The following is a 15,604-nucleotide window of genomic DNA, read 5'->3' as shown; positions in this document are numbered from 1 at the left end:
TGATGATACTAAGGCACAGAGAGGTCAAGACATTGCTGAGGTTACAGAACAAGTGTCAGAGCTGGACTTCACAACCCAGGAAGTTAGGTTCAGTGTCTGTGCTTAGCTACTATTAAGCTGCTCTGAGGATCACTCTTGGAGTCCAGGTTTAGGAGGGAAGGAAAGGAGATGATTGTGAGATGACGAAGGGATGATAGTATCAGAAGTTTCAGTGAGGTGGAAAATCTGTGCTGTGGAGGTTTTTGCAGAACACACCCACACACAGGTATGTTTATACCAGGCCAAGTATTGAAACAAGATACTAATTTAGACGGTTATCAGTAATTCTTAATGTTGTTGTTCAGTCTCTTAGTCGTATCCAACTCTGCAACCCTGTGGACTGCAGCACGCCAGGCTTCCCTGTCCTTCACCATCTCCTGGACTTTGCTCAAACTCATATCCATCGAGTCAGTGATGCCATCCAACCATCTCATCCTCTGTTGTCCCCTTCTCCTTCTGCCTTCAGTCTTTTCCAGCATCAGGATCTTTTCTAATGAGTTGGCTCTTTGCATCTTGTGGCCAGAGTATTGGAGCTTCAGCTTCAGCATCAGTCCTTCCAATGAATATTTGAGTCATATCTGGACTGCACAATACTTTTTGCTCCATTTTTGTGTGCTAATAGTAAGCATCTCTGTTTCCTTTTGTATGCTCCACCACCCTAGTTTTGACAGAATCCTAATTATTGACCAGATCCTTTCCTATTCTTTCTCTTTCCTCTCATAACATAACATTAATTTGGCAGACTTTTTCATTTTTGCCTGTTTGTATCCACTAGTATACTTATGTCTGTTTAGTAGGGGAGCTCTGCCATTTAGAGCTGGAGATGTTTTTTTTTTTTTCTGATTTGGAAAGACAGCGTGTGTTTGTCTGTCTTTAAGTTCTCCATCAGATTTCCTTTTCTATTCTTTTTTTAACTTGATGTGCAATTTGTAAATAAATGTCAGCAAATGCAAACTAAGAATTAAAAAATGGGTGCATCCCTCAAAGTGGAGCACCTTCTCAACACAGAACCAGTTTGCTTTTTTGAAAGGTATTTGGCTTTTTCTAGCAATTTTTGTTATCTACAGTCTATATAATTGGTAAGTTAATCAAACCAACACTTTGAAAAATGAGATTATAGTATTTTTTTGTTGTTAAATTTGGGTAACTGGTTTTATCTTCCTTTGTCTCTCGGTGTCTCATTTATAGTAGATAAACATAATAGATATTTGTGGCACTGGGGACCATTGTTTTATTGTTTTTTTTTTTTTTTCTGTATTAATCTAGATAGCAAGGTAAGGTTGATGTTTGCTCCGTTTGGTGTGCCTTACAGATTGATTCAGGCCAATGTTTGAATTATTCGCTTCTAGCCAGTGAAAATGCATTGTTAGCACATGTATACCTGTGGCGGATTCATTTTGATATTTGGCAAAACTAATACAATTATGTAAAGTTTAAAAATAAAATAAAATTTTAAAAAAATGCATTGTTAGAAACAGGGCTTGTATGGCAAAACCACTACAGTATTGTAAAGTAATTAGCCTCCAATTAAAATAAATAAATTTATATTAAAAAAAAGAAACAGGGCTTTAGATCTAAGATTGTAACTTCTAGAAAATTTAATTGTAAATGTTTAATTGTAGTGTCTCTCTTTGAACCCTGCACCTCAAGACTTTAATAATACTTAAGGTGGGCTTCCCTGGTGGCTCAGTGGAAAAGAATCTGCCTGCCAATGTAGGAGACCTTGGTTTGATCCCTGGGTTGGAAAGATCGCACAGAGATGGAAGTGGCAAACCACTCCAGTATTCTTGCTTGGGAAATCCCATGGACATCACCCTATTTTTTTACGTGGTCTTCTGGTCATTAACTACTTTTTTTTATCAGCTTTGCAGTACTCAGATATGGGAAGAAAAATAATTGAAGCACACTTTTGGAAATGTTGCCTTTTCCTTAGATTTTGTTTTTGGTTAGCTTTTTTGTACCAAATGTTAGCTTTGGTTGCTAACCAAATGAAATGTGATAAACACAGTTTATCTGAATTCTAATCCCTGCTATGCAGATTACTGTGAGCTTTGGTAAGATATTTTTCTAGCCTCATTTTTTAGCTGTAATATGAATAATAATAGTACCCCTACCTTATGGTCATAAAAATCAAATGGTATGGTCTGTATAAAGGTACTTAGCATAGAATATTAGATATTTATATTATTCCTTCTTTTCTATTGATCAAAACTTTACTACTGATTCTGGCTTTGTCTTTGAAGTTACTGTTTGGTTCCCATGAATTTTTAGCAGGCAGTTTAATGTTCAAAGGAATGTTTAGTATATTATTCCTTTTAGCTAGAATAAAGTAAAGATGCCATAAAATGAATGTTGTCTTAGATTTCTAAGACCCGGGGAACTGGTCTGAATGTTTTTATGCACTTGGTTAACCTTTTTGAGACTCAGAATGTAACACCAAGTTTGTACTGATTTCCATTGCTCTTTTAGAAAGATTTTTTTAAAAAATCACCATAGAGTTTGTTGATGTCATGTGGACCGTTAGGAAAAATACTTGTTATAACTCTAAAGACCCAGAGAACTCTTGTTTATACTTATTTTAATAGTGAAATCTTGGTTTTGGCTTAGAATTCTTCTAACAATATATGAATCATATTATTTGAAGTGATTTTTGTAAAATTTTATAAACTTTGTCTCATTTGATCTTCACAGTTTTGTGGGAAAGGTAGGACGGATGAAACCACTTCTGCTATTAAAGATGAGAAATCTGGACTTGGAAGAAGTTCAGTGACTTCCAGAAATAAATAACTAGCTGTCTGCTCCCTGATACATTAGTTTTCATTCTTTGTCCAGGAGTTTCTATGTAGAATTAATTCCTTCTTTGTGATCAACCTATAATTTCCAGAATGTAAAACTCAAATTGTTGAAATTACTGGGTTTTCACATTTGCCAAAGTATATATATACCTTTTGTTTTATGGCTAGTAAGTTAGAGGAACAAATAACAAGTTCTGCCATAGTACATTACTATAATTCTAATCTTATTTGTAGTTTTAGGATAACTAGTATGCTTTATTTATATTGTGTAAATACCTGTGGGAAGATATTTTTTTAATTGGGGATATTCTTTGTGCAGAAAGTTCAGTTCAAGTATTTTTAAAAACTCTGCTTTTGTATTTGTGGACTCTGTGCAGATCAGAGTCAGGTAGTCAGGTATGGATGTGAGAGTTGGACCATGGATAAAGCTGAGTGCCAAAGAATTGATGCTGTTGAACTATGGTGTTGGAGAAGACTCTTGAGAGTCTTTTGCACAGTAAGGAGATCCAACCAGTCAATCCTAAAGGAAATCCGTCCTCCATATTCTTTGGAGGTACTGATCCTGAAGCTGAAGCTCCAATACTTCGACCACCTCATGGGGAGAACTGACTCATATGAAAAGACCCTGATGCTGGGAAAGATTGAGGGCAGGAGGAGAAGGGGATGGCAGAAGATGAGATGGTTGAATGGCATCACCAATTTGATACACATGAGTTTCAGCAAGCTCCGAGAGTTGGTGGACAGGGAAGCCTGACGTGCTGCAGTCCATGGGGTCGCAAAGAGTCAGACACCACTGAGTGACTAAACTGAACTGTGCAGATCACTATGAAGGAATATAAAATAGTCTGGTCTTTGCTTTCAACAAAATTGACATTGATAGGAAAGGCCAGGCTAAGTATGAAACAATCTGAGTAGAGGTTCCCAGACTACAGTCCGAGGCTCATTTTTATATGGCCCTCTGGCACCCCACTCCAGTACTCTTGCCTGGAAAATCCCATGGATGGAGGAGCCTGGTGGGCTGCAGTCCATGGGGTTGCTAAGAGTCAGACACGATGGAGCGACTTCACTTTCACTTTTCACTTTCATGCATTGGAGAAGGAAATGGCAACCCACTCCAGTGTTCTTGCCTGGAGAATCCCAGGGACGGGGGAGCCTGGTGGGCTGCCGTCTGTGGGGTCGCACAGAGTCGGACACAACTGAAGCAACTTAGCAGCAGCAGCAGCAAGCTAAGCATGGCTTTTGCTTTTGTTGTTTGAAAAACAAACAAAAAAAACAGAGGAGAATATGTAGAATAGACCATATGTAGCCCTCAAAGCATGAAACATTTACTGTCTGGCCCTTTATAGGAAAAGCTTGCTGACTATAAATTAGAGGAAATATATCACATAAAATATAACCAGAGACATTAGGAAATGTAAATCAAAACCACAATAAGATACCATTTCACACTCACTAGGATATCTGTAATCAAAAAAAATGGGCAGTAACAACTGTTGACGAGGATGTGGTGAGAATATAAAATGGTATAGCCACTGTGAGAAACACTTTGGAAGTTCCTCAATAAGTTAAACTTAGAGTTACCATATGACCCAGCAGTTCTCTTCTAGGTATATAACCCAAGAGAATTGTAAGCAGGTTCACATAAAATCTTGTACATTGTGTTCATGACATTATTGATCATAATAGCCAAAAAGTGGAAGCAACTCACCATTGAATGTATAAACAAAATGTGGTGTAGCCATACAATGGAATATTCAGCCATAGCAAGAAATGGAGTACTGATGTATGCTACAACAGGGATGAACCGCGAAAAACATTAAGAAACCAGACACAAAAGGTCACATATTTCTGTTGTTTCATAACTCTAAGAATAGTCAAATCCATAGAGGCAGAAAGTAGATTAATGGTTGCCAGAAGCTAGGGGTAGGGAATGGGGGAGTAAGTAAATAATGGACATGGGGGTTTTCTTTTTAGAGTGGTGAAAATGTTCTGGAATTAGGTAGTGGTGAATCATTGTACAACCTTGTGAATGTAATTTAAACCATTTTACGGTATGTGAGTTCTATCTTAGCAATAGAATACATAACTGAAGACTTAAGTAGTTTTTGTAATAAGAGGTTAGATAAAGAAGACTATAGGCATGAGTTACTGGATAGAACTTTGAAGTTGGGACTTGAAATGCACCCCACAGGGCTTGGAGGATTTGGATAGAAAAAGGAAGTGGGTAGGTATGGTATAACACCATGAGGGATATAAGCTATATCTGTTACACAGAAGAGGAAGCAGTGGCAAGACTAAGGGAGAAAGACAAACTGAGTCTCTTGTTTTCAGAGGGCTTCTGAACGTGCATATTTAACTGATTTGGGATCATGCTTTATGTTGTCATTTTCATGGAATAAATTGTATATTCTTCTAGCCTGAGACAGACTTTTTCCAGCCAGATAGCTGGAGCCTAAGGGCTATCTCCATGGTACTTTTAACAGGTTACCGTAAGGATTTTAATTCTCAGTGTATGTGGTAAAGAATTTCCCATCTTTTTTGTTGTATTAAGTCATAAAGTATTTCTGATTTCTTGCTGATATTCAGAACAAGAATCTTTAATAGTACTCTTCCTCATGTTTGCCACTTTACACAATAAAATTCTTTCATGAATATTGCCTCCTTTCCTCCTTTCCCCACACCTATGAGATGAATGATATCATTCCCATTTTAAAGTTGAAAGAGATCATATAATAGAGTGATGAGGAGCCAGGATGAGGGCACTGGAGTCAGAAAGCCTAGATTCAAATCCTGGTTCTGCCATTTACTGATTGTGTGTGAATTTTAATGATTTATTTAACCTCTCTAGGTTACATGTTTTCTCTTATGTAAAGTGGTGATTATAATATCATAGAGTTGTATTTAAATAAGTTGACAAATTGAGTGAAATTCCTGGAGTCATGCTTGGCATATGGTAAACCCTCAGAAATGCTGTTATTTATAGCTTAGGAGAGTTGAGTAAGGTTAAGAAGTCCAAAGTCTTTTAGCTGCTAACTGGTAGAGCCAGCACCTAATTACAGATGTTCTGAATCCAAGTCCTGTTGCCTTTACCAAATTTTATTATATACTTATTTATTTATTGCATATACATTTATAAATTTTACTCTAAATAGAGACCAATAAACCAGAAGCTTTCTGACTTCCTTACAGCAGAACTTTCACTCCTAAAGCCAGTCTTTTGCTTTAATTCACCCATATGCACTCCTTAGTAGTTATAAACCAAATTGTGAAAGGGAAAAATGGCAAAGGAAAATGCAGATTTAACATGATTAACAAAAATTTACTTGAATATGATAAAAAGTTAAAAGTAAATAACACCTACAGGGAAAAATTGCAGTAAGCAAAAGAGTGACTGTCCCTAATCAATAAACATAACAGGAAAAATAACTTTTTTGAAAACAAATGAGAATAGGCAGTTCACAAAAGAAAAAAGAGGTGACTTGATAAATATTTTAACCTCCCTAGTTAATTGAAGGAATTTAAACTAAAAACAGCATAATGCATCTTTGATGATACAGCCGACAAATAAGAACATTTAAATTGTAATGAGCAAATTTACGTTGAAGCTTTTAGGGAAGATTATTAGGGAAAACTAGGACTTTTTTTCTTTTTCTGGCCATGTGGAGGCCTAGGGGATCTCAGTTCCCTGACCAGAAATCGACACCATACCCCCTGCAGTGGAAGCTCAGAGTCCAAACCACTGGACCACCAGGGAATTCCCAAGACCCACGTATTCTTGATATGGGAATGTAAGTTGATAAAACTATTTATCTCCATGAAGAACCTTCAAAAAGCTCCTAACCTTAAAACTAATAATGATCCATCTGAAAATGTTACCCCAAGAAAAAATGGTAACTCTGGATAAAAATGTATGCACAGATTCATTGCAGTGTTATCTGTTGTAACAAAATGTTTGGATATACAGAACAAAAAAGATAGTTAAATTTTTGTACATTTCAGTTCAGTTCAGTTCAGTCACTCAGTTGTGTCCGACTCTTTGCGACCCCATGAATCGCAGCACGCCAGGCCTCCCTGTCCATCACCAACTCCCAGAGTTCACTCAGACTCATCATCGAGTCCATGATGCCATCCAGCCATCTCATCCTCTGTTGTCCCCTTCTCCTCCTGCCCCCAATCCCTCCCGGCATCAGAGTCTTTTCCAATGAGTCAGCTCTTCGCATGAGGTGGCCAAAATACTGGAGTTTCAGTTTTAGCATCATTCCTTCCAAAGAAATCCCAGGGCTGATCTCCTTCAGAATGGACTGGTTGGATCTCCTTGCAGTCCAAGGGACTCTCAAGAGTCTTCTCCAACACCACAGTTCAAAAGCATCAATTTTTCAGTGCTCAGCTTTCTTTATAGTCCAACACTCACATCCATACATGACCACTGGAAAAACCATAGCCTTGACTAGACGGACCTTTGTTGGCAAAGTAATGTCTCTGCTTTTGAATATGCTATCTAGGTTGGTCATAACTTTCCTTCCAAGGAGTAAGCGTCTTTTAATTTCATGGCTGCAGTCACCATCTGCTGTGATTTTGGAGCCCAAAAAAATAAAGTCTGACACTGTTTCCACGATGGGACGGGATGCCATGATCTTTGTTTTCTGAATGTTGAGTTTTAAGCCAACTTTTTCACTCTCTACTTTCATCAAGAGGCTTTTTAGTTCCTCTTCACTTTCTGCCATAAGGGTGGTGTCATCTGCATATCTGAGGTTATTGATATTTCTCCCTGCAATCTTGATTCCAGCTTGTGCTTCTTCCAGCCCAGCAGTATTATTTGATAAAGAGTTTTACTAAAAAAAAATTTAATGACCTTGGAAAAATAAGATAGCATACTTTTGAGAGGTGGAGGGAAGCAAGATTCAGAATTGCAGCTCTGTACCTTCTAGTGTCAAGCAGTAAACCTAGTCTTGAGAATGGTTCATTCTGGACAAACGTTACTAAGTAGTTCTTAAGTGTTTGACTTACTGAACTTCTAACGTACTGTAAGAATAGAATAAATAAAACCCCTTTTGAACCCACATCCTCTTTGCGTTGTCATAGTGGCCACCCCATTTCTCTATTCTTTAAGCAGACGCCTCAGAAAAAGTCATCTAATGTTTCCAGTTTGCCATCTCCCAGCCTTGAATCTAGTCCGGCTTTTGGCCTAGGTTATTTCACTGAAATGGTTCATCAAGTCTCCAGTGACCTCCAGTGGTCAGTTCTCAATCCTCATCTTACTTGACTTGTCAACAGCATTTAACAGTTGATCAGTTCCTTTTCTTTCAAATAGTTTCTTTTTGTTCCAAGAAACCACATATTTGGCTTTCCCCTTACCTTAACGGCTGTTGCATCTGGTCTTTCTTTGCTGGCACCTCTCTGTATGATTTATTTTAACTTAGTATGGTGAATTGGGAGAAGGCAATGGCACCCCACTCCAGTACTCTTGCCTGGAAAATCCCATGGATGGAGGAGCCTGCTAGGCTGCAGTCCATGGGGTCGCTAAGAGTCGGACACGACTGAGTGACTTCACTTTCACTTTTCACTTTCATGCATTGGAGAAGGAAATGGCAACCCACTCCAGTGTTCTTGCCTGGAGAATTCCAGGGACAGCGGGGCCTGGTGGGCTGCCGTCTGTGGGGTCGCACAGAGTCGGACACGACTGAAGCGACTTAGCAGCAGCAGCAACATGGTGAATTACATTATTTTTAAATTGTGATAGAATACACATAACATAAAATTTACCACTGTAACCATTTTTAAGTGTATCGTTTAGTGGCACTAAGTACATCTACATTTTTGTGAAATTGTTCATCCATCTCCAGAACTTACTTTCATCTTCCCAAACTGAAACTCCATATCTGTTAAACACTAATTCCCATTTCCTACCTCTGGCAACCACCATTCTACTTTTTGTCTATGAATTTGATTATTAACTATTATAGATACTTCATACATGTGGAGTCATACAGTATTTGTCCTTTCGTGACTGGCTTATTTCACTTATTATAGCCTCAAAATTGATCCATGTTGTAGCAGGTATCACAGTTTCATTTAAAGCTGAATAATAGTCCATTGTATGTACATACAATTGTTTGTTGTTGTTTAGTTGCTAAGCCGTGTTCGACTTTTGTGACTCCATGGACTGTAGCCCACTAGGCTCCTCTGTCCATGGAATTTCCCAAGCAAGAATACGGGAGTGGGTTGCCATTTCTTTCTTCAGGGGATCTTCCTGAACCAGGGATCCATCTGGGGTCTCCTGCATACGCAGGCAGATTCTTTACCTCTGAGCCACCAGGGAAGCCCCATGAACATACGACATTTTGTTTATCCATTCATCTATTGATGGACACTTGGGTTGTTTGCACTTTTGTCCTATTGTGAATAATACTGTTGTAAACATGAGTATACTACAAATATGTGGTTGAATCCCTGCTTTCAGGTCTCTTAGGTCTATACCCAGAAGTGGAATTGCTGGATTATATGGTAATTGTATTTTTAATTTTTTTGAGGAATTGCCATACCTTTTTCCACATTCCCACCAGCAGTGCACAAAGATTGTAATTTCTCCACATCCTCACCAAGACTTGTTTTCTGGTTTCTTCATTTGTTTTGTTTTTGTAATAGCCATCCTAATGAATATAAAGCAGTATTTCATTATGGTTTTGATTTACGTTTCCATGAAAGGTAAATGAGCCTTTTCATGAGCCTCTTGAAAGTGAAAGAGAAGAATGGAGAAGTTGACTTAAAAGTCAACATTCAGAAAACTAAGATCATGGCATCTGGTCCCATCACTTCATGGCAAATAGATGGGGAAACAATGACAGACTATTTCCCTGGGCTCCAAAATCACTGCAGATGGTGACTGCAGCCATGAAATTAAAAGACGCTAGTTTTGGAAGAAAAGTTATGACCAACCTAGACAGCTTATTAAAAAGTAGAGACATCACTTTGCCAACAAAGGTCAGTCTAGTCAAAGCTATGGTTTTTCCAGTAGTCATGTATGGATGTGAGAGTTGGACTATAAAGATAGCTGAGCACTGAAGATGCTTTTGAACTGTGGTGTTGGAGAAGACTTTTGAGAGTCCCTTGGACTGCAAGGAGATCCACCCAGTCCATCCTAAAGGAGATCAGTCCTGGGTATTCATTGGAAGGACTGATGCTAAAGCTGAAGCTCCAATACTTTGGCCACCTGATGCTAAGAACCAATTAATTTGAAAAGATCCTGATGCTGGGAAAGATTGAAGGCAGAAGGAGAAGGGGACGATGGAAGATGAGATGGTTGGATGGTATCACTGACTCAATGGACATGAGTTTGAGTAAAAACTGGGAGTTGGTGATGAACAGGGAGGCCTGGTGTGCTGCAGTCCATGGGGTCGCAGAGTCGGACATGACTGAGTGACTGAACTGAATAAAGCAATGTTGAGTATTTTACATGTATATATTATCCATCCGTGTATCATCTTTGGAGAAGTGTCTATTCAAGTCCTTTCCCCATTTTGTTTGGGCTTTTTTTGTTGTTGTTCAGTTTCAGCAGTTTTTATTTTGAATATTAAGCCCTTATCAGATATATGATTTGCAAGTACTTTCTTCCAGGTAGCCATTTTAAAGTGTTGGTTGTGTCTCTTTATGCACAGAAGTTTTAAATTTTGATGTAGTCCAATTCATCAGTTTTTGCTTTTGTTGTCTGTACTTCTGATGTCATATCCAAAAAATAATTGCCAAATCCAGTGTCATGAAACTTTCCCCTTTATTTTCTTCTAAGAGTTTTATAGTTTCGCTTTTACCTTTAGGTCTTTGATCTGTTTTGAATTAATTTTCATATATAGTGTAAGGCCAGAGTCCAATTAATTCTTTTGCATGTGAATATCTAGTTTTCCCAATACATATGTTGAAAAGACTGCCTTTTCCTCATTGGATGGTATTAATACCTTTGTCAAAATTCATTTGATCATTTATATAAGGGTTTATTTCTGGGCTACAAATTTTGATATGTTATATTTATTTTCATTTGTTTAGTATTTTAATTCTGGTCTAATTTCCTTTTTGATTTCTTCCTTGAATCAAGGATTATTTAGAGATATGTTATAATTTTTGGATATTTGGGGATTTTCTTGATGTCTTTCTATTATTGATTCCACTCTGGTCAGAAAAAATACTTTGTGTGACTTAAATTTCTTTTAATTTACTGAGACTTATTTATAGTCTAGATTATGGGGTCTGTCTTTCCCCCGCCCCCCTACTAGCACATGAGATCCTGGTTCCCCTGACCAGGGATCAAACCCACGCTGACCCTCTGCATTGCAAGTGCCGAATCTTAACCACTAGATCACCAGGGAAGTCCCACATGGTCTATCTATTTAAATGTTCCATATGCCCTTATAAATAATATATATCTTGTTGTTCATGAGGTATTGTAAAGTTATCAGTCAGGTCCAATTGATTGGCAGTGTTGTTCCGTTCAGCCGTGTCCTTACTGTTTTCTGCTGCTGTATCTGCCAATTACTAATAAAGGGGTGTTAGCCTCTCCAGCTGTAATGGTAGATTCATCTGTTTTCCTTGCTCTTTGGTCAGTTTTTGCCTCATGTATTTTGACACTGTTGTTGGGCACATACACATTCATTCTTTCATGAAAGTCGCTCAGTTGTGTCTGACTCTTTATGACCCCCATGGACTACACAGTCCGTGGAATTCTACAGGCCAGAATACTGGAGTGGGTAACCTTTCCCTTCTCCAGGGGATCTTCCCAACCCAGGGATCAAACCCAGGTCTCCTGCATTGCAGGCGGGTTCTTTACCAGCTGAGCCACAAGAGAAGCCCTTGAGGACTGCTATATCTTGGAGAAGTGACCACTTTATCATTATGGATACTAATATACATTATACATTCCTCTCTTTATCCCTGATAATTTTCCTTGCTCGTAAGTCAGCTTGCTCTGAACTTAATATGGCTACTCCAGCTTTCTTTTGGTTAGTATTAGCAGAGTATATTTTGCTCCACCTCTTTATTTTTAATCTGTGTCTTTACATTCAAAGTGGGTTTCTTGATCTACTCTGACACCTCTTTGTTTTAATTGGTGTATTTAGACTTTTGACTAATGATTTTAATGTAGCTGGATTAATAGCTACCATAGGTGTGACTGTTTTCTGTTCATTGCCCTTGTTTCTTGTCTTCTACTCTTTTTCTGCTACCTTCTGGTTTTAATTGAGCATTTTTTATTTCTCTTCTCTTACCATATCAGTTACACTTTTTTTTAGTGATTGCCCATGAATTTGAAATGTACATTTATAACTAATCCAAGTCTAGTTTCATGTAACACTATACTACCTCACAGATAATACAGGCACTTTATAACAGTTATTTCCAGTTCCTAAAATCCCTTATAACATTGCTGTCATTCATTTATCCATCAGCTGTAATCATCTAATTCATTACTGCTGTTATTTCAAATTATTATCTGTTAGATCAGTTAAGAACAAGAAAAATAAAAGATTTAATTTTACCTTCATATATTCTTATTTGGTTTCAAGTTTCTGGCTTAAATTATTTCTCTTCTTTTCAAGAACTTCTATTAACATTTGTTACAGAGCAGATATATAAAACAACAGATTCCCCTGAAATTTTGTTTGAGAAAGTCTGTATTTCTCTGTCATTTGAAATATAATTTTGCTGGATTTACAGAATTGTAGCTTTGTGGGGGTTTTTTCTTTCAATGCTTAAACATTTCACTTTTTTCTTCTCATTTTTGTGTATTTCTGAAGAGACATCTCATGTAATTCTCATCCTTGCTCCTCTAGAAGTTGTGTTTTCCCCCCTCTGGCTTCTTCAACATTTTCTCTTTGTCTTTGATTTTCTGCAGTTTGAATATATTCCTAGGTGTAGATTTTTTGGTGTTTATCCTGCTTGATGTTCTCTGTTTGGTATCTGTCTTCTGTTAATTGTTTAGTAGCTTTTTTCTTCCTAACTCTTCACTCCTTTTAGGCCCTGTATTTAAATGTATCTGGAAGATAACTAATTCTTACCACTTCCACTGGTCCATGTTGCCATCTTCTGGGTTTCATTTGCCTTCAAATAGTTCTCCCTGCTTTTGCCCTTGATCTCCTCCTTCCTTTCACCACACAACAGATTAGAGAAATCTGTCTAAAATTTCAGTGGGAACTTGTCATCCTTTGATCAGAACTATCCTGTGACTTACCTTGTCATACCAAGTAAAAACCACTGTCCTTATGGCCTGAAAGCCCATATTTAGCTGTTTCATCTCTTACCTTACCTCCTACTAATCCTCTCATCATTGCCCTCCAATTAGGGTGCCCTCCTTTCTCTATAGATGTCACCAGGCATCTCAAGACTTTGCCATTTCCTTCAGATGTCCACATGACTCTCTTCTTTACCATTGCGTTTAGGTCTTTACTCGAATATCACTTTTTTCATACTACAAATCTTCATGCCCTGTGAACTCCCTGTACCCCCTTTCATGCTTTATTTTTCTCCAGAATAGTTTACCAGCTGACCACTGTCTGTCAGGAGAGAGCATGGCACAGTGGAGAAAATGGTATAAAGCCAGTTCGGCTGGAGCATGTAGAGTGAAGAGGGAGCACATTGTGAGATAACGCTAGTGTGGGAATTAGGGACCAAACTCTGGCAGACTCTTGCAGGCCGTGTCAACATATTTTGACTTTATCCTAAAGGGTGGTGGCAGATCACTAAAGTATCTTAACCGGAGGGATTTGGGAGGAGGGTCACTAACATGATGAAATATGTCTTTTTTATAAAGATCATTCTATTTTCACTGTGGGAGGAAGAGTGGAGAGGGGAAAATTGGATGTGAAGAGACTCGATAAGAGGCTATTGCAGTGATCTAGGTATAAACCTATGGTAGCTTAATCTGTTAGGGTTTTCATGGCCATACAAAAAAAGAATGTTTGGAACTGATTCTTACCATGAATTCCATTTATAAACCTAGGTGGTTCAGCAGTTCATAACTCTTAATTGCTAAATTAGGATCTCCCATTTATAGAATCCCCATTTGGTTCCATTACAAGAAAATGAAATCTCTCACCCAGTGTTACTCTTCTTCAATATAAAAATCCTAGAAACTAAAAATCAATATTTATGTATTTTTTTTCAGAGTCTACTAAATTTTTTATTAAAATGGAGATTCCTAGGTAATAATTTGGCAAGGACTTTTGGGGGTAGACTTTCTCAATTTAATGTAAAAAAACTTCTTTGAAATCTTGCATTTGTCTCAAATTATATTCCAATTTTGCATGTAATTTTACCTCCAATTTGGGTCTTGGTGGGAATAGTACACTCAAGAATCATTGCTGCTTCCACTTTATCCCTTTTATATGAAAGCTTAGCATTTGACACTACTGGTGAAAAAGCATATTGACATATTTAGAGCAATGATTTTTATTTTATGTATTTTTTGTGTATTTCTTAGCATTATACACAAAACACAATATCCCCTGATTAAGTTTAGTTCTTATTTAATGGTCCGTTTTTAGACCTGATCAAATTGATTGTCTCGTGAAAGCAAGCTTTAAATAATTTCCTTATTATATTCTTCTGAACTCCTCTTATCTCAAATATAAAGAAGTTGGTTAGGACTAAGACTGTCCTCAACAGGAAATTTTGAAGACAAAGGTGTCTGTGTGTGTGTTATTTCTTGTCACAGAGCCAATGCTCTGCCCACAGGAACCTTCAGAGTTTCTGCAAATCAGAAATTCATGACAACCTGGCCATGCTAAGATAGATTTGAAGTTCTTAAAGCAAACAGACTAGTAAATTAGAATCTGAGCAGTGGTTTTCTCATGTGGCAGTGTTTTCATCAAACCAAAATGTTGATACTGTGTTTTTACTTTAGGAGGGGAAAGCATTTAACTTCTCCCATGTTTTAAGCATTTTGTACCTACTTAAAATATGTTATTTTGTTTAATTATCAGGAACCAGTATCTTAATCCAGCTTTGTTTCCCTAATAAGGAAATTGTATATTAACAAATAACTTTCCCAGGCTCACACAGGGATCCAGATATGCCAGGGGTTTCTTTTGATCAGGGGTTCTTAGTTTGGGTTCCTTTGTCTCCTCTTCTCTCTGTGTGCTAACAGTTTTCAGAGAACTGATGACCCTTCAATTCAATAAAGTTCAGAATCAGTAAATTTTATTATGCTGCCTCCTGATTTGGGGTTCCTAATCTGACAGTGCTGTGCACTCTTGTGTTGCATTACCTTTCCACAGTTCTTTTCCAAATACCAGTAACTCTAATTACAGTAGTAAAGCAGTGAAGTAGTAGTAAAGTGTAGTAGTTGTTTTTTAGCCAGGCACTGTGCTAAGTGCTATATATATGATTTATCTGACTTGGTGTTCACAACAGTGTTGCGGAACTATGTCCCCTTACTTTAAGGCTAACCCTCTCTGTGTCTCAAATTCCAGCCCCATTCTTTGTTTTCCTGACTGGACTTCCTGCTCCAATTTCTCAATCCTTTGTTCCTACCTACACACTTCTCATAGAAGTTGGGAGATTTTTTTTTTTTTAATCTTTTTTTCCCTCGAATTATCTGTTGAAAAACCTTAAGTGGCTTTCTTCCTCTGATAGGGAAATTTCAGGTCTTTTATCTTACAGGGTCTTTGGTAGCTTGCTAGCCTAATCACTGTTTAAACCACATATGTACTCATTCTTTCCCCCTAGCTTTATCCCAGCTGTTCATTGTAAATGCTCAAACCACCTGGACTCTTTTAAAATAATTTTTT

The 15,604-nt window shown here is 37.7% G+C and overlaps 1 protein-coding gene across 4 annotated transcripts in view; it reads left to right on the top strand.

Annotated features, from left to right (window-relative positions):
• Nucleotides 1-15,604, top strand: part of RAP1A (RAP1A, member of RAS oncogene family) — an 87,975-nt gene that overhangs the window by 31,175 nt on the left and 41,196 nt on the right. The gene's annotated exons all lie outside the window — the stretch shown is intronic.

This window comes from Bos taurus, chromosome 3 (genome assembly GCF_002263795.3).
Source record: "Bos taurus isolate L1 Dominette 01449 registration number 42190680 breed Hereford chromosome 3, ARS-UCD2.0, whole genome shotgun sequence".
Taxonomy (NCBI): domain Eukaryota; kingdom Metazoa; phylum Chordata; class Mammalia; order Artiodactyla; family Bovidae; genus Bos; species Bos taurus.
This window is presented reverse-complemented; position numbering and strand designations above follow the sequence as displayed.